The sequence below is a fragment of the Amblyraja radiata genome, chromosome 26, assembly GCF_010909765.2.
Source record: "Amblyraja radiata isolate CabotCenter1 chromosome 26, sAmbRad1.1.pri, whole genome shotgun sequence".
Classification (NCBI taxonomy): domain Eukaryota; kingdom Metazoa; phylum Chordata; class Chondrichthyes; order Rajiformes; family Rajidae; genus Amblyraja; species Amblyraja radiata.
In genome coordinates, this window is record NC_045981.1 from 25,486,397 (window position 1) to 25,511,320 (window position 24,924).

The 24,924-nt window shown below is 43.6% G+C and overlaps 1 long non-coding RNA gene across 1 annotated transcript; it reads left to right on the forward strand.

Moving 5' to 3' along the window:
* The first annotated feature begins 861 nt into the window (after positions 1-861).
* On the forward strand, positions 862-19,136 carry LOC116987776. The gene is made up of 3 exons (XR_004415787.1): positions 862-913; positions 2,955-2,959; positions 19,096-19,136. It is a non-coding gene; the product is annotated as an uncharacterized LOC116987776 (long non-coding RNA).
* Positions 19,137-24,924: the final 5,788 nt, after the last annotated feature.

Here is a 24,924-nt window from a genome sequence, read left to right on the forward strand (position 1 = left end):
TGTGTGGCGACCGTGCCGGAAGTGTGGCGACCTTGCCGGATGTTTGGAGACTTTGCCGGAAGTGTGGCGCCCTTGCCGGAAGTGTGGCGCCCTTTCCGAAGTGAGGCGACCTTGCCGGAAGCATGGCGACCTTGCTGGAAGTATTGCAACCTTGCCGGAAGTATGGCGACCTTGCCGGAAGTATGGCGACAAGGCGGGAAGGTAGGCGACCTTGCCGGAAGTGTGGCGACCTTGTCGGAAGTGTTGCATGCCTTGCCTGATGTGTGGCGACCTTGCCGGGAGTGTGGCGACCTTGTCGGAAGTGCGGCGACCTTGCCGGAAGTATGGCGACCTTACCGGTAGTGTTGAATGCCTTTCATGATGTGTGGCGACCTTGCCGGATGTGTGGCGACCTTGCCGGAAGTGTGGAAACTTTGCGGGAAGTAAGGCGACCTTGCCGGAAGTGCGGCGAACTTGCCGGATGTGCGGTGACCTTGCCGGAAGTGTGGCGACCTTGCCTTAAGTATGGAGACCTTGCCGGATGTGCGGCGACCTTGCCGGAAGTGTGATGACCTTGCCGGATGTTTGGAGACTTTGCCGGAAGTGTGGCGCCCTTGCCGGAAGTGTGCCACCCTTTCCGAAGTGAGGCGACCTTGCCGGAAGTATGGTGACCTTGCCGGAAGTATCGCGACCTTGTGTGGCTTGCTTGCCGGAAGTGCGGCAAAACAATACTACACACTAATATAGACTATATTAGTGTGTAGTATTGTTTTGTGCGTTATGGGGTGAGTGTATTATAGTGTTGAAAGTGTGTTATAGTGTGTTATACTGTTGTGTATTAAAGCGTTACTGTGTTATATAATACATCTATTATGTATTATAGCGTTACTGTGATGTGACTGGTGTTATAATGTATTATAGTGTATTATAGTCTGTTTTAATAGTGAATGACCATTTACTGTATGGTTCTAAATAGTATTTTTCTAGTATTTTATGTATATATATATATATAAATGGTTAAAATGCTATAAGCAATATATTACAATATAACTATAATTGCGCTGCTGTAATACTAATTATCAGTATCACACTGTAACTATAATGAAGTATAATACATAATACACTAGAACAAACATCACACTATACAATACACTGCAGTAACACTATAGGATTATATACCATATAACAAACTAATAGTTAATGCTAATAGTTAATGCTGGTTTATTACTGTTTATAATACTATAGCTTATAATGGATTATAACACTGCAACAACCAATAACACACTATACACATTATACACTATCTCGCTTTAGCAGTATAACACTTAATAACACTTTAAGCAGTATAGCACTTAATAACACACTACAACACCTTATATTATAAACTCAGTATAGCACTAAAACAATAATATACTATAACATGTTATATTGTGCTAGACGTTAGAATGTATTATAATACATTCTAACGTCTAGCACAATATAACACTATAATACACTAAAACACGACAGTACACGCGATAATAACTATATACCAACAGTTTAACATTATAAAACAATACACTAAATACACCAGCACACACTAGAACACCACATTATTATACTCTCGCAATTTGAAAGTATAACTATTCACTGTATAACACTGTACTAAATAATGACACTACAATACTGTATTTACTGTACGTAATACGCACAAACACACTACACCAACACCCAACACCCAATTACACTATACAACTCTTGCTTTAGCAGACTATAGCACTTAATAACACCCTACAACACTATATTATAATCAGTGTAATACACTATAACAGTATAATACAATAATACAGTACACTATAACACAAAACTATAATACATTCTAAAAGTCTAGCACAATAATACATTAAAACACTAATAATATAACACAGGAAAGACACGATAGTACACGCGATAGTAACTATATACTAATTTTAACATTATAAAACAATACACTAAACACACCAGCGCACACTAGACAACATTATTATACTCGCAATTTGACAGTATAACAATTATTACCACTACATTATATTATAATCACGTTAATATTTTTACGCACACAATGAAATACGATAACATAACATAACGCTCTAGCACAATATAACACTATAATACACTAAAGTAAACCACGTTATAATACTCTGTACCATATAATGACACTAGAATACTCTGTACCAAATAATGACACTAGAATACAATAATTTATTATAACACTTGAACACTAAGATATAAGGGATATAAGATATAATACTAAACCACAAGACATACCTCATAACACTACATTATAACGCTATAACGCGATCACAGCAATATAAATCAAAATAACGCATTTTATGACCCTTATACGCTACCCACGAATAATCACCCAACAATACAACAATATGATACACTTTAACTCGTTCGTTCACACTGTAATTTATTGAGCTACCACTGAAACCTTACTCTCTATAGATTTCTCTCCAACCATACCTATCTCTCTATCGGTATAGCACAATCATATTTGTTGCGTGGTAATATAACACTATTGTAGTAGTGCGTTATAGTGTATTTATGCGTGTTATTGTGAATATAGTTTTAGGATGTGTATTATTGTTATGTGATATAGTGATATAGTGATAGTTAAAGTGTGATAATGCTTCATGTATTATGCCGTTATAGTGTATATATAGCGTTATAGTGTATTATGTATAGTGCATTATGAATTAAAATAACGCAATATACATTTTATCACCCTAATACGACGCAAATCACCCTAACCCACAATAACACAATATAAAATATTACACTTTCTCTTTCTTCCAATTTTATTGTACTACCACTGTAACCATACATCTTTATCTCCAACCATACCTATCTCTCTATCGATCTAGCTCAATCATATTTATTGCATTGTAATGTAAAACTATTGTAGTATAATGTAAATTTAAATGATAGTTATGTGGGTGCATTAGTTATAGTAGTGGTGTAGAGTTATAATGTATTTCTGCGTGTTAGTGTGTATAGTTTGATGATATAGTTAAAGTGTGTGCTTCGGTGTAGTGTAGATGATAGTTTATATACTTTTATCAAGTTTTTAAGTATGGTCGCTGGATAATTTAATAGCAGGAGTAAAATAAAAATCCTCTTCTAAAACCGTCAACGTCGACAACGGGCTCACGTACTGGACAAAGCCGTTAATTTTTACATATAAACGTTTTTCGGGAATTAAACACTACCTTCCATTTGGCCTATAAATTCATGACGATGAGATTTAATCATGTTATATTGATGCGTTTGTGTATTAGACTATATTGTTTTATGTGCGTTATGCTGCGAGTGTTGAAAGTGTGATATTATGTTATACATAGTCTATTATGGATTATAGGGTTACTGATGTGAATGGTATACTGTATTATTGTGTATTATTGTCTTTGTTTAATAGATTGTAATTGTATATTAGGTGACAATTTTCTGTATGGTTCTAAATAATATTCTTATAGTATATTATGTATATATAGTAGGTTATAGTGCTATGAGCAATATATTACAATATAACTATAGCGCTGCTGTAATACTGTAAATATCACTATCACTGTAATTATAATGAAGTATAATACATTATAACACTGTAACAAACATCACACTACATCACACTACAATACTACACCACTGCAGTAACACTATAGGATTATAAACAATATAACAAACTAATAGTTAATGGTACAGTTTATAATACTATAAAGTGCATTATAACACTATAACAAACACCACACTACATCACACTACAATACTACACCACTGCAGTAACACTATAGGTTTATAAACCATATTACAAACTAATAGTTAATGCTACAGTTTATAATACTATAATGCATAGTGCATGATGCATTATAACACTATAACACTATAACACATTTAACACAAAATAATACACAACACACCATAACGCACAAACTATATAAAACATCATCACATAATAACACATTTATCACAGTATAATACACACGTTACATATATAACATGACATGTAAATACACTATAAAAGCCCAAAAGCACATTACAATACATTATCACACATTATACTATAATACATTATAATACACCAGCACAAACACACTACACTGCAACACCCAATAACACAATAAAACTATAATATACTAAAACAATTTAATAATATAACAGGAAATCACACGATAGTGCACGCGATAATAACTAAATACTAACAGTTTAACATTATAAAACAATATAATGTATTTGTTAAATAACAATATAATGTATATAATATTATATATAAGTATGCAGATGATACTAAGATAGGTGGGGTTGTGGATAATGAAGTAGATTTTCAAAGTCTACAGAGTGATTTATGCCAGTTGGAAGAGTGGGCTGAAAGATGGCAGATGGAGTTTAATGCCGATAAGTGTGAGGTGCTACATCTTGGCAGGACAAATCAAAATAGGACGTACACGGTAAATGGTAGGGAATTGAAGAATGCAGGTGAACAGAGGGATCTGGGAATAACTGTGCACAGTTCCCTGAAAGTGGAATCTCATGTAGATAGGGTGGTAAAGAAAGCTTTTGGCCTTTATAAATCAGAGCATTGAGTATAGAAGTTGGGATGTAATGTTAAAATTGTACAAGGCATTGGTGAGGCCAATTCTGGAGTATGGTGTACAATTTTGGTCGCCTAATTATAGGAAGGATGTCAACAAAATAGAGAGAGTACAGAGGAGGTTTACTAGAATTTTGCCTGCGTTTCAGCAACTAAGTTACAGAGAAAGGTTGAACTTTAGGGCTTTATTCTTTGGAGCGCAGAAGGTTAAGGGGGGACTTGATAGAGGTTTTTTAAATGATGAGAGGGATAGACAGAGTTGACGTGGAAAAGCTTTTCCCACTGAGAGTAGGGAAGATTCAAACAAGGGGACATGACTTGAGAATTAAGGAACAGAAGTTTAGGGGTAACATGAGGGGAACTTCTTTACTCAGAGAGTGGTGGCTGTGTGGAATGAGCTTCCAGTGAAGGTGGTGGAGGCAGGTTAGTTTTTAACATTTAAAAATAAATTGGATAGTTATATGGACGGGAAAAGAATGGAGAGTTATGGTCTGAGCGCAGGTATATGGGACTCGGGGAGGATACGTGTTCGGCACGGACTAGAAGGGTCGAGATGGCCTGTTTCCGTGCTGTAATTATTATACTCTCGCAATTTGATAGTATCACAATTTGACAGTATTTGACAATATTACCACAACATTATATTATAATCACAATATTTTTACACACACATTATAACACAATAAAATACAATATAACACATAATATACTATATTGCTCTAGCACAATATAACACAATATAACTATAATACACCACAACAAACACACTTTAACACGTTATAATAGTTTAACACACTTTTATACACAATAATACATTATAACACATTATGGTGTGTTATAGTGTATTTATATAGTATATATAGTGTTATATTGTATCATGGTATGCTAGCGATAGTAGATGATAGTTTATAGTTTTATCGTTTTTAAAAGGTCGCTGGATAATTTAATAGCAGGAGTAAATTAAAAATCGTCTAAAAACGTCAACGCCGACAACGGGGCGGATCTCACGTTAATTTTTACATCTAAACGTAATGTACGGGAATTAAACACTAAATAACTTCAATTTGGCCTATAAATTTATGACAATGAGATTTAATCATGTTATATAGTATACTAGTGTTATATTGTTTTAGATTGCGTTACGGTGTGTTAAAAGTGTGTTATGGTGTGTTCTAATGTTATAATGTATTAAAATGTTTTTATAACGCTATAACATTGCAATACACAATCACGCTCTACAACGCAATATGATACATTTTATCACCCTTATGCGCTACACACGAATATTCACCCTAACACAATACAACAATATAATACACGTTCGTTCACTTCATTCGTTCACACTGTAACATAATAGACAATAACACGCTATAATACACTAGAACACACATTAATACGACTATACATGTACATAATACGTAGCAATATACGGATGTGCCGGAAGTGCGGCGATCTTGCCGGAAGTGCGGCGACCTTGCCGAAAGTGTGGAGACGTGGCCGGTAGTGTGGCGACCTTACCGGAAGCGAGGCGACCTTGCCGGAAGTGTGGCGACCTTGCCGGAAGTGTTGCATGCCTTGCCTGATGTGTGGCGACCTTGCCGAAAGTGTTGCATTTTCCGGAAGTGATGACCTTGCCGGATGTTTGGAGACTTTGCCGGAAGTGTGGCGCCCTTGCCGGAAGTGTGGCGCCCTTTCCGAAGTGAGGCGACCTTGCCGGAAGCATGGTGACCTTGCCGGAAGTATCACGACCTTGCCGGATGTATGGCAACCTTGCCGGATGTATGGCGACATGGCGGGAAGTTAGGCGACCTTGCCGGAAGTGCGGCGGACTTGCCGGATGTCCGGCGACCTTGCCGGAAGTGTGGCGACCTTGCCGGAAGTGTTGCATGCCTTGCCTGATATGTGGCGACCTTGCCGGAAGTGTGGCTATCTTGCCGGAAGTGTGGAGACTTTGCCGGAAGTGTGGCGTGCTTGTCGGAAGTGCGGTGACATTGCCGGAAGTGTGGCGACATTGCCAGAAGTGTGGCGCCCTTGCCGGAAGTGTAGCGCCCTTACCGGAAGTGCGGTGACATAGCCGGAAGTGTGGCGACCTTGCCGGGAGTGTGGCGACCTTGCCGGAAGTGCGGCCACCTTGCCGGAAGTATGGAGACCTTGCCGGATGTGCGACGACCTTGCCGGAAGTGTGGCGACCTTACCGGAAGTGTGGAAACTTTGCGGGAAGTAAGGCAACCTTGCCGGAAGTGCCGCGAACTTGCCGGATGTTCGGCGACCTTGCTGGAAGTGTGGCGACCTTGCCTTAAGTATGTAGACCTTGCCGAATGTGCGGCGACCTTGCCGGAAGTGTGATGACCTTGCCGGATGTTTGGAGACTTTGCCGGAAGTGTGGCGCCCTTGCCGGAAGTGTGGCGCCCTTTCCGAAGTGAGGCGACCTTGCCGGAAGCATGGCGACCTTGCCGGAAGTATTGCAACCTTGCCGGAAGTATGGCAACCTTGCCGGAAGTATGGCGACATGGCGGGAAGTTAGGCGACCTTGCCGGAAGTGCGGCGGACTTGCCGGATGTCCGGCGACCTTGCCGGAAGTGTGGCGACCTTGCCGGAAGTGTTGCATGCCTTGCCTGATATGTGGCGACCTTGCCGGAAGTGTGGCGCCCTTGCCGGAAGTGTAGTGCCCTTACCGGAAGTGCGGTGACATAGCCGGAAGTGTGGCAACCTTGCCGGAAGTGTAGTGCCCTTGCCGGAAGTGTGGCGCCCCATCCGGAAGTGTTGCATGCCTTGCCTGATGTATGGCGACCTTGCCGGAAGTGTGGCTACCTTGCCGGAAGTGTGGAGACTTTGCCGGAAGTGTGGCGTGCTTGTCGGAAGTGCGGTGACATTGCCGGAAGTGTGGCGACATTGCCAGAAGTGTGGCATTCCGGAAGTGAGGCGACCTTGCCGGATGCATGGCGACCTTGCCGGAAGTAGCGCGCCCTTTCCGGAAGTGTAGCGCCCTTACCGGAAGTGCGGTGACATAGCCGGAAGTGTGGCGACCTTGCCGGAAGTGTAGTGCCTTTGCCGGAAGTGTGGCGCCCCTTCCGGAAGTGTTGCAATCCTTGCCTGATGTATGGCGACATTGCCAGACGTGTGGCTACCTTTCCGGAAGTGTGGGGACTTTGCCGGAAGTGTGGCGAGCTTGCCGGATGTGTGGTGACCTTGCCGGAAGTGTGGTGCCCTTGCCAGGAGTGTGGCGCCCTTTCCAAAGTGAGGCAACCTTGACGGAAGCATGGCGACCGTGCCAGAAGTGTTGCATGCCTTGCCTGATGTGTAGCGACCTTGCCGGAAGTGTGGCGACCTTGCCGGATGTGCGGCGACCATGCCGGAAGTGTAGCGACCTTGCCGGAAGTGCGATCTTGCTGGAAGTGTGGAGACCTTGCCGGATGTGTGGCGACCTTTCCGGAAGTGTGGTGACCTTGCCGGAAGTGTGGCGACCTTACCGGAAGTGTTGCACCCTTTCCGGAAGTGTTGCATGCCTTGCATGATGAGTGGCGACCTTGCCGGAAGTGTGGCACCCTTTCCGGAAGTGAGGCGACCTTGCCGGATGCATGGCAACCTTGCCGGAAGTAGCGCGACCTTGCCGGAAGTATGGAGACCTTTCCGGATTTATGGCGACCTTGCGGGAAATAAGGCGACCTTGCCGGACGTGCGGCGACCTTGCCGGAAGTGTGGCGAACTTGCCGGAAGTGTTGCATGCCTTGCCTGATGTGTGGCGACCTTGCCAGAAGTGCAGCGTCGTTGCCGGAAGTATGGAGACCTTGCCGGATGTGCGGCGACCTTGCCAGAAGTGTGGAGACCTTCCCGCATGCGCGGCGACGTTGCCGGAAGTGTGGTGACCTTGCCGGAAGTGTGGCGACCTTGCCGGAAGTTTTTCATGCCTTGCCGGGAGTATGGCGACATTGCGGGAAGTAAGGCGACCTTGCCGGAAGTGCGGCGAATTTGCCAGAAGAGAGGCGACCTTGCAGTAAGCATGGTGACCTTGCCGAAAGTATCGCGACCTTGCCGGAAGTATGGCGACCTTGCCGGAAGCATGGCGACATTGCCGGATGTATGGCGACCTTGCCGGAAGTGCGGCGAACTTGCCGGATGTGTGGTGACCTTGCCGGAAGTGTGGCGATGGAAGTGTTGCATGCCTTGCCAGATGTGTGGCAACCTTGCCGGAAGTGTGGCTACGTTGCCGGATGTGCGGCGACCTTGCCGGAAGTGTGGCGACCTTGCCTTAAGTATGGAGACCTTGCCGGATGTGCGGCGACCTTGCCGGAAGTGTTGGAAGCCTTTCCGGCAGTGAGGCGACCTTGCCGGAGGTTTGGCGACGTTGCCGGAAGTATGGCGACCTTGCCGGAAGTATGGCGACATTGCCTGAAGTATGGCGACCTTGCCGGAAGTGCGGCGTACTTGCCGGATGAGCGGCGACCTTGCCGGGAGTGTGGCGATCTTGCCAGAAGTGTTGCATGCCTTTACTGATGTGTGACGACCTTGCCGGACGTGTGGCTACCTTGACGGAAGTGTGGAGACTTTTCCGGAAGTGTGGCGAGCTTGCCGGAAGTGTGGTGACCTTGCCAGATGTGTAGCCACCTTGCCGGAAGTGTTGCATGCCTTGCATGAAGTTTGGCGACATTGCCGGACGTATGGCGACCTTGCCGGAAGTATGGAGATTATGCCTGAAATGTGGAGCCCTTGCCGGAAGCGTGGCGCCCTTTACGGAAGTGAGGCGACCTTGACGGAAGCATGGTGACCTTGCCGGAAGTATGGCGACCTTGCCGGAAGTATAGCGACATTGCCGGAAGTATGGCAACCTTGCCGGAAGTGCGGTGAACTTGCCGCATGTGCGGCAACCTTGCCGGGAGTGTGGCGACCTTGCCAGACTTGTGGCGACCTTGCCGGAAGTGTGGAGACTTTGCCGGAAGTGTGGCGAGCTTGCCGGAAGTATGGTGACCTCGCCGGAAGTGTGGCGACCTTTCCGGAAGTGCGGCCTACTTGCCGGATGAGCGGCGACCTTGCCGGGAGTGTGGCGATCTTGCCAGAAGTGTTGCATGCCTTTACTGATGTGTGGCGACCTTGCCGGACGTGTGGCTACCTTGACGGAAGTGTGGAGACTTTGCCGGAAGTGTGGCGAGCTTGCCGGAAGTGTGGTGACCTTGCCAGATGTGTAGCCACCTTGCCGGAAGTGTTGCATGCCTTGCATGAAGTTTGGCGACCTTGCCGGAAGTATGGCGACCTTGCCGGAAGTATGGAGACTATGCCTGAAATGTGGAGCCCTTGCCGGAACCGTGGCGCCCTTTACGGAAGTGAGGCGACCTTGACGGAAGCATGGCGACCTTGCCGGAAGTATGGTGACCTTGCCGGAAGTGTGGCGCACTTTCTGAAGTAAGGCGACCTTGCCGGAAGCATGGCTACCTTGCCGGAAGTATCGCGACCTTGCCGGAAGTATCGCGACCTTGATGGAAGTGTGGCGACCTTGCCGGAAGAATGGCGACCTTGCCGGTGTGGAGACTTTGCCGGAGGTGTGGCGCCCTTGTCGGAAGTGTGGCGCACTTTCTGAAGTAAGGCGACCTTGCCGGAAGCATGGCTACCTTGCCGGAAGTATCGCGACCTTGACGGAAGTATGGCGACCTTGCCGGAAGTGCGGCGAACCTGCCCGATGTACAGCGACCTTGCCGGAAGTTTGGCGACCTTGCCGGAAGTGTTGCATGCCTTGCCTGATGTGTGGCGACCTTGCCGGAAGTGTGGCTACCTTGCCGAAAGTGTGGCGACTTTGCCGAAATGTGGCGAGCTTGCCGGAAGAGCGGTGTATTATAGTTTGTTGAACGTGTGTTATAGTGTGTTCTACTGTTATAATCTATTATGTGATACGGTGTGATTGTGATGTGATAACGTTATAGTATTATAGTGTCTTTTAGCTTGTTTTAATAAATTGTAATAGTATATTAGAATGTGACAATTTACTGGCTGGTTCTAAATAGTATTTTTATAGTATTTTATGTATACATATATAGTAGGTTATAATGCAATATATTACAATATAACTATAATAGCGCTGCTGTAATACTGTAAATATCACAGTCTGTAACTATAATGAAATATAACACATAACTATAACATCTGTAACATATAAACATATAAACTATAACTCTACAATACTACACCACTGCAGTAACACGATAGGACCTTAGTTAATGCTATTTTACTTCGGAGTCACGTGAGTGACTACGTGAAGAACCCGCTCAGTGCGCAGGCGCGGCATTACGCCAGCAGTGCAACAGCGGCTTGCAACGGGAGCTAGGCACTCTCGTTACAGGATGAACCGGACCGTCAGGTGAGCAGGGGGGGGCAGGAGAGGCATCCGGCAGGTGTTCCCAATGTCGGACGGGACGTCTCTCCACCCGCACGGGGGGAGAGAGAGCCGCCTGAGCCGCTGGAGCGGCTCACGGAGCAGATGCCTGCGAGACGCGCTGCTTGAGGGGCGCTCTCGCATCTACAAGGCAAAAGCTCCAGAAGAACCTGTCCCCCGCTCGACTCCAGCGGAGGAGCGTTCCATTGCAGGGGGGGGCAGCAACAGGCGGTAGGAACAATTACCGGGCGCCCCGCTATCCCCATCACCGCGCCGAGCCCAGTCCCGCTAGTGCCTGAACTGCGGGCTGGATGTCTAGCCATCCGAACAGGCATCCGGCCGGTGGCGTCCGATTCGTCGGACGGGGACATGTCTCCACCTAAATGGAGGAGAGACAGCCGCCTGAGCTGCATCCAACAGCAATTGGAGCAGCTCCAGCGAGATGCGCAGAAAGAGCGCTCTCGCGAAGGGAGGTCAGGCACCCCCTCCACAGTGCCTCATGCACTGCCCTTTGCTCCCTCATTACTGGAGGCTAGCATTGGTGACCAGGGCTGGGCTGGTCTGGAACAGGGGCAGGCGGACGAATTCGGGAGTATGCCAGGGGTGCAGGAACATGAAGAGCTGTTGGGTGTGATGGACCGCTTGTAGCAACCCCACGGGCTGGAGCACCGCTGGAACCAAGAATGGCGGCCAGCATCAACCATTACTGGAAAAGGTGCTCGCTGAGGTGCTGAAACAACACAGCACCAGAAAACGGTGAGGCCCTCAAAGTAAAAAGTGTCAACAGCCAAATCTGGGGGCATGTGGGTCACACATCCAGACCCAAGAACTCAAGCTACAGCGGATCCTAAGGCTCCTGACGTCAGCCATCACAGCCTTTGCTCGTTCCGTGGAGACCACGGAGATGGATACCTGCCAGCAGGATGTGCTGGCATTAATGTGTACCACACAATTTGAGATCAACAATCTCCGGAGGGAAACATAAGACCTGCCCTCAATCCCAAATTTGCTGGCTTGTGTAAAGCCCCAGCTGCGGAGACGGACGCGCTGCCATTTGGGAAAGATTTCAATAAAAACTGAAGGAGATGCAGGAAGCATCAAAAACCTTCGGCCTAATGAGGGCAGGCCCCGGGACGAGCAAACCAAGACCTCCGATACCCAAGTGGCAGCACCCCACGGCATCCACCAGTCGACGTCCGCAATATGGGACTGGTGAACGCTTGGGGTCCGCACATTATCCCCAAAGATCTTTCAGATCAGGGCCCGCAGCGGACCCTCTGGAAAATGCGCCTCCCCCCAACATCGCCAGCACGTCAGAACAAAATCTTCAGGAAAATGAAGAAACAGAATCGCCAATAACCATGGAGGTAGGTGGGTCTGGTCCCTACCAGCATATAGAGAATAAGGGTGCTTTATTAACAGGGGGGAGATTACACTTGTTTAAAGAAGCATGGGGTATGGTCACGAGTGACAAGTATATACTCAACAACATTACAGGATATAAAATACAATTCATGTCCGAAAAAACGCCGCCAGTTCAACAATGGCCCCAAAGGGTATTTCTCCCTCCGTCAAAGAGAAACGTGAGGGACAAGCTGAACTGGTGAGACTTATCACAAAGGGGGTCATCGAAAAGACCAAACATGAACCTTTGGAAATTGTATCGAATATATTCACTAAAACCAAAAAAGATGGTGTCTGTCGCATCATCATTGACTTAACATCACTAAACAAATTTGTTAAGTATATACATTTCAAAATGGAGACATATGTTACTGCCAAACAACTGAATTCCAAAGGACACTTCATGGCAAGCATTTATCTTAAAGATGCTTACTATCTAGTACCCATATACAAGGATCATCGCAGATACCTAACATTTATCTGGATGGTACAAAGCATTGCCCTATGGGCGAACTTCAGCCCAAGATTATTCACCAAAATATTGAACCCAGCCATGGCAATACTAAGAAAACATATTGTCATGGCATATCTGGAGGATATTCTCATAGTAGGGAAAACGATGGAATTGGCTGTGGCAGCAGTATCAGCTACAAAACAGCTCCTCGAAACTCTGGGGTTCGTCCTACATCCAGATAAATCTAAGTTGAAGCCATCCACTATCATGGACTACCTGGGCTTCACAATTAACTCAGTCCATATGACTGTTACCTTGCCAAAGGCAAAAATGGTTGAATTAGCACAATCATGCAACAAATTAATGGTCAACGAGCGACCAACTATTCGACAAGTAGCAAGAGTAATTGGGGAAATGGTAGCAGCATTTCCGGCTACACAATTCGGACCTTTGCACTATCAAAAATTTTACAGAGAGCAAAGGTACGGGCAATAAAACGACATACAGGTCACTATGATCGTGTCATGAACTTACCCACTGAAGCAATATCAGAGCTACAGTGGTGGGCAGAAAACGTTTGGCATAGTTTCAGCCCTATCTTTATCACTAACCATACATTAGTTATTCAAACAGATGCCAGTGCTCAAGGCTGGGGAGCGACTAACTCCATATCCAGCACAAGTGGTAGATGGACTAAACTAGAGTCATCATTACTACTTACACTGGGCATTAACTATCTAGAGATGTTGGGCGCCTTTTATGGTTTAAAAGCATATGTATCTAATATGCAGCACTTGCATGTTCGGTTACAAATTGATAAATACTACGGTGATGGCTTATATTAACCATATGGGTGGCATAAAATCATTATCATGCGACAAATTGGTCAACATGATTTGGCAATGGTATGTCGAAAGACATATTTGGCTATCAGCTACTTACCTACCAGGTAAGCTAAACACCCATGCCATGAGAAAATTAAACGCCAGGGTTGCAAGTTTGAACAGACCTTACCTGGAACTGGGATTGTCCAAACAAACCATCACCACCATGTCGGCATCCCTTCGAACATCCACCAAGAGGCAGTACTTAACCAGCATCAAAAAAGGGGAAGTACTGCCAGGAAACATGGACTACATACGCAACAGCTACAGCCACCAACATACTGGAGTTCCTGGCCATCTACACCACGATGTAGGGATCAGTTACATTGCCATCAACACAGCGCAGAGTGCTCTTTCTGCTTATCTCAAACCAGCGGCAGGACAACAGGCGATGGGATCCCATCCACTGGTGGTAAAACTGATGAAGGGCATTTACAATATCAAGCCCTAAGCCCAGGTATACCCATATTTGAGATATCAGTGTGGTCCTGACATATCTCAGGGAATGGCCACCAGCCAGATCCCCCGGCCTCGAGCAAGCTACACTAAAGACGCTTAGGTTGATGGCACTTGTATCCGCTCAGAGGGTCCAGTCACTACACCTATTGCGACTGGACAACATGATCACAGCTCCAGACCAGATCTGTCGTTATCCAGCGACTGGTCAAACAGAGCAGACCAGGAACACCTAATCCAGTCGTGGCTTACCCACCAGAACCACGGTTATGTGCCATGACCTACCTACTATCCTACATAGACACAACCAGAATATTCGAGGGAGATGAAAAGCCTTGTGGGTCAGTCACAAAAACCTTATGGTGGAGTAGGAGCCAAACCATTGCGAGATGGCTCAAGCAGGTGCTAGAAACTGCTGGGATAAACACTAACATGTACAAATTTTATTCCACCAGGGCAGCATCCATGTCGACGGCTAAAGAATGGACATGCCTATACACCACATCCTGGCTACAGCAGGATGGTGGGAAGGGAAAAGACCGTTCAGAAATTTTATAATAAGCCGTTGGCAAAACCTGGTTTATTTGCAGTAAAGATTTACGAACTGCAAATATTTAATTTAAGCCCAGGGGAGCAACTTAATTCTTTGTTGTTATTGTTTAAAAAATACCATTGTGTTTTTCTACAAATAGACTCATTGGTTCATTACGATAACACTTCCTCCCTCAAGAACTTCGGCAGTGAGTGAAATGAAACTGTTACACGGTTTGAAATCACAGAGCTTTGAAATCTTCACGTAGTCACTCACGTGACTCCGAAGTAAAATAGTAAGATTAAACGAGAACTTACCAGTTTGAAGTTTGATCTGTATTTTATGAGGAGTTACGATGAGGGATTACGTGCCCTCCGCTCCCACCCTCATTATATGGATCAAACTAATAAATTGATGTCTCCTTATCTTTACTATGTTTACTTCAAAATAACTGTGTCTATCTGTGATTCCACACCGCTGCTTGGAAGTAAGCCGCGCCTGCGCACTGAGCGGGTTCTTCACGTAATCCCTCATCGTAACTCCTCATAAAATACAGATCAAACTTCAAACTGGTAAGTTCTCGTTTAATCTTACTAGTTTATTTCACTGTTCATAATTCATTATAACATTATAACACAAAATAATACACACACCATAAAGCACTAAAACTATAACACACTAATATTGTGTAATATACACTAACATTATACTATAATGTACTATAAAACGATATACATCATAAAATAATATTAACATTACAATACGATAACACACTAAAATCTGTTATAACTATATCACAATGAAACACTAGGAATTAGTATAACACTATATAGTGTTAGTGATAGTGTTATACTTTATTATAGTGTGTTACAGTGAGATACTATTTTAGTGATATAGTGTTTTTATTGTTGTATTGTCGTGTATTATGTGTTAGTGTGTTATAGCGTGTTATTGTGTATTAAGTGTTAAATAGTACTATAGTTGTATAGTGTTAGTTTAATATTATAAAATGTTATTCTGAAAAATTACTAGTGTGTATTAAGTATTATAATGTATAATTATAATGTATATAATAATGTTAAAGGATTTTATGTAATTGTGTATTACGGTTTATTATAGGATATCTATCTAGAGACTCTCCATCTGCAACCACATCTATCTCTCTATCGATCTAGTTCATTATGTATATGCGTGTTATGTATTATTATATAGACTGATAATAGCGTTAAATTGCTTCGTGTACTGTGATGTGTTATAGTTTATGTATAGTTTTATAGTGTATCATGGTATATTACATGATAGTGTAAATAGGTGATATTATATTAAAGTGTATTGTAGTTTGTAAGTGTATTAGAATGTGTTATCACGTGTTATGGAATATATCTTTTTGTATAGTATGTTATAAAGTGTGCGTTTGTGTACTAGACTATATTAGTGTGTAGTATTGTTTTGAGCGTTATGGGGTGAGTGTATTATAGTGTTGAAAGTGTGTTATAGTGTGTTATACTGTTGTGTATTAAAGCGTTACTGTGTTATATAATACATCTATTATGTATTATAGCGTTACTGTAATGTGACTGGTGTTATAGTGTATTATAGTCTGTTTTAATAGTGAATGACCATTTACTGTATGGTTCTAAATAGTATTTTTCTAATATTTTATGTATATATATATATATAAATGGTTAAAATGCTATAAGCAATATATTACAATATAACTATAATTGCGCTGCTGTAATACTAATTATCAGTATCACACTGTAACTATAATGAAGTATAATACATAATACACTATAACAAACATCACACTACATCACAATGCAATACTACACCACTGCAGTAACACTATAGGATTATAAACCATATAACAAACTAATAGTTAATGCTAATAGTTAATGCTAGTTTATTACTGTTTATAATACTATAGTTTATAATGGATTATAACTGCAACAACCAATAACACACTATACACATTATACACTATCTCGCTTTAGCAGTATAGCACTTAATAACACACTACAACACATTATATTATAAACTCAGTATAGCACTAAAACAATAATACACTATAACACAAAACTATAATACATTCTAACGTCTAGCACAATATAACACTATAATACTAAAACACGACAGTACACGCGATAATAACTATATACTAACAGTTTAACATTATAAAACAATACACTAAATACACCAGCACACCCTACAACACGATATTATAATCAGTGTAATACACTATAACAGTATAATACAATAATACAATACACTATAACACAAAACTATGATACATTCTAAAAGTCTAGCACAATAATACATTAAAACACTAATAATATAACACAGGAAAGACATGATAGTACATGCGATAGTAACTATATATTAATTTTAACATTATAAAACAATACACTAAACACACCACCGCACACTAGACAACATTATTATACTCGCAATTTGACTATAACAATTATTACGACTACATGATATTATAATCACGTTAATATTTTTACGCACACAATAAAATACGATATAACATAGCATAACGCTCTAGCACAATATAACACTATAATACACAAAAGTACACCACGTTATAATACTCTGTACCAAATAATGACACTAGAATATTATAACACGTTATAATACACAATAATTTATTATAACACTTGAACACTAAGATATATGTACTACAACACAAGACATACCTCATAACACCACATTATAACGCTATAACGCGATCACTGCAATATAAATCAAAATAACGCATTTTATGATCCTTATACGCTACACACGAATAATCACCCAACAATATGATACACTTTAACTCGTTCGTTCACACTGTAATTTATTGTGCTACCACTGAAACCTTATTCTCTATAGATTTCTCTCCAACCATACCTATCGGTATAGCACAATCATATTTGTTGCGTTGTAATATAATACTATTGTAGTAGTGCGTTATAGTGTATTTATGCGTGTTATACTGGGTATAGTTTTAGGATGTGTATTATTGTTAGACTGTATTATGTGATATAGTGATAGTGTCCAAGAGTGATAATGCTTCATGTATTATGCCGTGTTAAAGTGTATATATAGCATAAGATAAGATAAGATAAGATAACCTTTATTGTCATTCAGACCGAAGTCTGAACGAAATTGAAGCAGTCATACATACAATACAATACAATAAAAAACAACAATAAACACATATTAACATCCACCACAGTGAGTCCACCCAACATCTCCTCACTGTGATGGAGGCAAAAGTCTTAGGTCTCCAGTCTCTTCCCTCCTCTTCTCCCTCTGCGCTGAGGCGATACCCCCCGGTCGATGTTAAAAACTGTCCCGCGGCTCAAACACCGCGGCCCGGGGTGGTCGAAGCTGCCGCCCACCAGTCCTGCTGACACAGCCGCTGGCCCGCGGCCGAACCCCGGACTCAGGCCACCACCGCCAGAACACCGTCCAAGCCACCGGAGCACCGTTCCAGCCCCGAGACGGATCGCCCTTACGTGAGTACCGTTACCATCTCAGCCTCGCGCCAGGCCGCCCCGACTGGGCACCGCTCCTCCCTCGGGCTGGGCCGCCCCGACCGGGCGCCGCTCCTCCCTCGGGCTGGGCCGCCCCGACCGGGCGCCGCTCCTCCCTCGGGCTGGGCCGCCCCGACTGGGCACCGCTTCCCCCTCGGGATGGGCCGCCCCGACCGGGCGCCGCTCCTCCCTCGGGCTGGGCCGCCCCGACCGGCGCCGCTCCTCCCTCTGGCCGCCCCGCCCTTTCCGCCTCTCCTCCCTCGGCTTTTCCGCCCCGCCCTTCGCCGCTCCTCCCTCGGGCTGGGCCGCCCCGACTGGGCGCCGCTCCTCCCTCGGGCTGGGCCGCCCTGACCGGGCGCCGCTCCTCCCTCGGGCTGGGCCGCCCCGACCGGGCGCCGCTCCTCCCTCGGGCTGGGCCGCCCCGACCGGGCGCCTCTCCTCCCTCGGGCTGGGCCGCCCCGACTGGGCGCCGCTCCTCCCTCGGGCTGGGAGCGCCGCACCTCCCCGAGCTCGGGCACTCCGACGGGAGCACCGTTCCTTCCTCGGGCCGGCCAGTCCCTCACGAAAGCACTGTTCCAGCCCCGAGCCGGGCCGTCCTCACGGGAGCGAGCCCAGTGCGAGTCCTAGCGGGCTCTGCCTCCTGAGCCTCGAGGTCGCCAGCTCCGCCATTAGGCATCAGCGCAGACGGAGGCAGAGAAGGGGAATACGACAAAAAGTCGCATTCCCCCGCAGGGAGAGACAGCAAGCCCCGTTTCAACCCCCTCCCCCCCCAAAACAGAAACTAAAAACCAAAACTAGACTAACCAAAACGAAAATAAACAACACAAAAAAACACAAAACAAACAGGACTGCCGGAGAGCCGCTGCAGCCAGAGCCGCGCCGCCACTAGGTTTAGTGTATTATAGTGTATTAGTGTATTATGTATTATGTATAGTGCATTATGAATTAAAATAACGCAATATAACACATTTTATCACCCTTATACGCTATATACGCAAATCACCCTAACCCACTATAACACAATATAAAATATTACACTTTCTCTTTCTTCCAATTTTATTGTACTACCACTGTAACCATACATCTTTATCGCCAACCATATCTCTCTATCGATCTAGCGATATTTATTGCATTGTATTGCATTGCATTGCATTGTAATGTAACACTATTGTAGTATAATGTAAATTTAAATGATAGTTATGTGGGTGCATTAGTTATAGTAGTGGTGCAGAGTTATAGTGTATGTCTGCGTGATAGTGTGTATAGTTTGATGATGTATTATTGTGTATTATTGTTAGACTGAATTATGTGATATAGTTAAAATGTGTGCTTCGTGTATTATACAATACAATACAATACAATACCTTTTATTTATCATTTGAACCTCACATGAGGTTCAAACGAAATTTGGTTTCTGCAGCCATACAAAAAAAAGAACCAAGACACACACCAACACAATTCAATTCACATAAACATCCATCACAGTGAGTCTCCTCCTCACTGTGATGGAAGGCAAAACTTGTCTCTCCCCTGCTCTCCACCCCCCTCCCGAAGTCGAGGTCAAAGCCCCCGGCGGGCGTTAGCAAGTCCGCGGTCACTCAAAGCCACGCCGGGCGATGTAGGCCCCTGTCCCGGGTCTTGATTTTGGAGCCCCCGGCGGGCGCTAGGTGTGTTATGGTGTATATATAGTGTTATAGTGTAGATGATAGTTTATATAGTTTTATCAAGTTTTTAAGTATGGTCGCTGGATAATATAATAGCAGGATTAAAATAAAAATCCTCTTCTAAAACCGTCAACGTCGACAACGGGCTCACGTACTGGACAAAGCCGTTAATTTTTACATATAAACGTTTTTCGGGAATTAAACACTACCTTCCATTTGGCCTATAAATTCATAATGAGATTTAATCATGTTATATTGATGCGTTTGTGTATTAGACTATATTGTTTTATGTGCGTTATGCTGCGAGTGTTGAAAGTGTGATATTATGTTATACATAGTCTATTATGTATTATAGTGTATTATTGTCTTTTTTTAATAGATTGTAATTGTATATTAGGTGACAATTTTCTGTATGGTTCTAAATAATATTCTTATAGTATATTATGTATATATATAGTAGGTTATAGTGCTATGAGCAATATATTACAATATAACTATAGCGCTACTGTAATACTGTAAATATCACAGTATCACTGTAATTATAATGAAGTATAATGCATTATAACACTATAACAAACATCACACTACTGCAGTAACACTATAGGTTTATAAACCATATTACAAACTAATAGTTAATGCTACAGTTTATAGTACTATAATGCATAGTGCATGATGCATTATAACACTATAACACTATAACACATTTAACACTAAATAATACACAACACACCATAACGCATAAACTATATAAAACATCATCACATAATAACACATTTTATCACAGTATAATACACACATGTTACATATATAACATGACATCTAAATACACTATGAAAGCCCAATAGCACATTACAATACATTATCACACATTATACTATAATACATTATAATACACCAACATAAACACACTACACTGCAACACCCAATAACACATTATACACTATCTCGCTTTAGCAGACTATAGCAATCAATAACACACTACAACACATATTACAATCTCAGTGTAATACACTATAATTCTATAATACATTAAAACAATAACACAAAACACTATAATACATTCTAACATCTAGCACAATAAAACTATAATATACTAAAACAATTTAATAATATAACAGGAAATCACACGATAGTGCACGCGATAATAACTAAATACTAACAGTTTAACATTATAAAACAATATAATGTATTTGTTAAATAACAATACAATGTATATAATATAACTGCTAAGTATGCAGATGATACTAAGATAGGTGGGGTTGTGGATAATGAAGTAGATTTTCAAAGTCTACAGTGATTTATGCCAGTTGGAAGAGTGGGCTGAAAGATGGCAGATGAAGTTTAATGCCGATAAGTGCTATATAACTGCTACATCTTGGCAGGACAAATCAAAATAGGACGTACACGGTAAATGGTAGGGAATTGAAGAATGCAGGTGAACAGAGGGATCTGGGAATAACTGTGCACAGTTCCCTGAAAGTGGAATCTCATGTAGATAGGGTGGTAAAGAAAGCTTTTGGCCTTTATAAATCAGAGCATTGAGTATAGAAGTTGGGATGTAATGTTAAAATTGTACAAGGCATTGGTGAGGCCAATTCTGGAGTATGATGTACAATTTTGGTCACCTAATTATAGGAAGGATGTCAACAAAGCATGGCGACCTTGCCGGAAGTATGGCGACCTTGCCGGAAGTATGGCTACATTGCCGGAAGTATGGCAACCTTGCCGGAAGTGCGGTGAACTTGCCGCATGTGCGGCGACCTTGCCGGAAGTGTGGCGACCTTGACGGAAGTGTGGCGACCTTGCCGGAAGAATGGCGACCTTGCCGGTGTGGAGACTTTGCCGGAGGTGTGGCGCCCTTGCCGGAAGTGTGGCGCCCTTTCTGAAGTAAGGCGACCTTGCCGGATGCATGGCTACCGCCGGAAGTATCGCGACCTTGCCGGAAGTATGGCGACATTGCCGGAAGTGCGGCGAACCTGCCCGATGTACAGCGACCTTGCCGGAAGTTTGGCGACCTTGCCGGAAGTGTTGCATGCCTTGCCTGATGTGTGGCGACCTTGCCGGAAGTGTGGCTACCTTGCCGGAAGTGTGGCGACTTTGCCGGAAATGTGGCGAGCTTGCCGGAAGAGCGGTGTATTATAGTTTGTTGAACGTGTGTTATAGTGTGTTATACTGTTATAATCTATTATGTGTTACGGTGTGACTGCCGATGCAGATGGAGTTTAATGCTGATAAGTGTGAGGTGCTACATCTTGGCAGGACAAATCAAAATAGGACGTACATGGTAAATGGTAGGGAATTGAAGAATGTAGGTGAACAGAGGGATCTGGGAATAACTGTGCACTGTTCCCTGAAAGTGGAATCTCATGTAGATAGGGTGGTAAAGAAAGCTTTTGGTGTGCTGGCCTTTATAAATCAGAGCATTGGGTATAGAAGTTGGGATGTAATGTTAACATTGTAGAAGGCATTGGTGAGGCCAATTCTGGAGTATGGTGTACAATTTTGGTCGCCTAATTATAGGAAGGATGTCAACAAAATAGAGAGAGTACAGAGATTTACTAGAATGTTGCCTGGGTTTCAGCAACTAAGTTACAGAGAAAGGTTGAACTTTAGGGTTTTATTCTTTGGAGCGCAGAAGGTTAAGGGCGGACGATAGAGGTCTTTAAAATGATGAGAGGGATAGACAGAGTTGACGTGGAAAAGCTTTTTCCACTGAGAGTAGGGACAGAAGTTTAGGGGTAACGAGGGGGAATGAGCTTCCAGTGAAGGTGGTGGAGGCAGGTTCGTTTTTAACATTTAAAAATAAATTGGATAGTTATATGGACGGGAAAAGAATGGAGATTTATGGTCTGACCGCAGGTATATGGGACTAGGGGAGGATACGTGTTCGGCACGGACTAGAAGGGTCGAGATGGCCTGTTTCCGTGCTGTAATTATTATTTTTATTTTATTTATTTATTTATTAGAAGTAGACATGTTATAAAATGTAGTTACATATTATAGTAAAAAAAAAAACTTTTCATATACATCAGTCATACATTATTAAAATTTTCCATTATCAATTACTTCTGCTTCTAGTGTTTTTATTTTTTATAGAAAGAGGGAAAAAGAGAGGGTAGAAAGTTACAAATAAAAAAGAAAGCAAAAAAAAAAAAACACAACAGAAAAACAAGGGAGGTGGAATGGGTTACCTGTAATACATTCCGTGCTGTAATTATTATACTCTCGCAATTTGATAGTATTATAATTTGACAGTATTTGACAATATTACCACAACATTATAATATAATCACAATATTTTTACGCACACTTTATAACACAATAAAATACAATATTACACATAATATACTATATTGCTCTAGCACAATATAACACAATATTGCAGGAAGTGTAGAGACTATGCCTGAAATGTGGAGCCCTTGCCGGAAGTGTGGCGCCCTTTACGGAAGTGAGGCGACCTTGACGGAAGCATGGCGACCTTGCCGGAAGTATGGCGACCTTGCCGGAAGTATGGCGACATTGCCGGAAGTATGGCAACATTGACGGAAGTGCGGTGAACTTGCCGCATGTGCGGCGACCTTGCCAGGAGTGTGACGACCTTGCCAGACTTGTGGCGACCTTGCCGGAAGTGTGGAGACTTTACCGGAAGTGTGGCGAGCTTGCCGGAAGTATGGTGACCTCGCCGGAAGTGTGGCGACCTTTCCGGAAGTGCGGCGACCTTGCCGGAAGTGTAGCGACCTTGCCGGAAGTGCGGTGACCTTGCCGGAAGTGTGGAGACCTCGCCAGATGTGCGGCGACCTTGCCGGAAGTGTGGCGACCTTGACGGAAGTGTGGTGACCTTGCCGGAAGAATGGCGACCTTGCCGGTGTGGAGACTTTGCCGGAGGTGTGGCGCCCTTGCCGGAAGTGTGGCGCCCTTTCTGAAGTAAGGCGACCTTGCCGGAAGCATGGCTACCGCCGGAAGTATCGCGACCTTGCCGGAAGTATGGCGACCTTGCCGGAAGTGCGGCGAACCTGCCCGATATACAGCGACCTTGCCGGAAGTTTGGCGACCTTGCCGGAAGTGTTGCATGCCTTGCCTGATGTGTGGCGACCTTGCCGGAAGTGTGGCTACCTTGCCGGAAGTGTGGCGACTTTGCCGGAAATGTGGCGAGCTTGCCGGAAGAGCGGTGTATTATAGTTTGTTGAACGTGTGTTATAGTGTGTTATACTGTTATAATCTATTATGTGTTACGGTGTGACTGCCGATGCAGATGGAGTTTAATGCTGATAAGTGTGAGGTGCTACATCTTGGCAGGACAAATCAAAATAGGACGTACATGGTAAATGGTAGGGAATTGAAGAATGTAGGTGAACAGAGGGATCTGGGAATAACTGTGCACAGTTCCCTGAAAGTGGAATCTCATGTAGATAGGGTGGTAAAGAAAGCTTTTGGTGTGCTGGCCTTTATAAATCAGAGCATTGGGTATAGAAGTTGGGATGTAATGTTAAAATTGTAGAAGGCATTGGTGAGGCCAATTCTGGAGTATGGTGTACAATTTTGGTCGCCTAAGTATAGGAAGGATGTCAACAAAATAGAGAGAGTACAGAGATTTACTAGAATGTTGCCTGGGTTTCAGCAACTAAGTTACAGAGAAAGGTTGAACTTTAGGGTTTTATTCTTTGGAGCGCAGAAGGTTAAGGGTGGACGATAGAGGTCTTTAAAATGATGAGAGGGATAGACAGAGTTGACGTGGAAAAGCTTTTTCCACTGAGAGTAGGGACAGAAGTTTAGGGGTAACGAGGGGGAATGAGCTTCCAGTGAAGGTGGTGGAGGCAGGTTCGTTTTTAACATTTAAAAATAAATTGGATAGTTATATGGACGGGAAAAGAATGGAGATTTATGGTCTGACCGCAGGTATATGGGACTAGGGGAGGATACGTGTTCGGCACGGACTAGAAGGGTCGAGATGGCCTGTTTCCGTGCTGTAATTATTATTTTTATTTTATTTATTTATTTATTAGAAGTAGACATGTTATAAAATGTAGTTACATATTATAGTAAAAAAAAAACTTTTCATA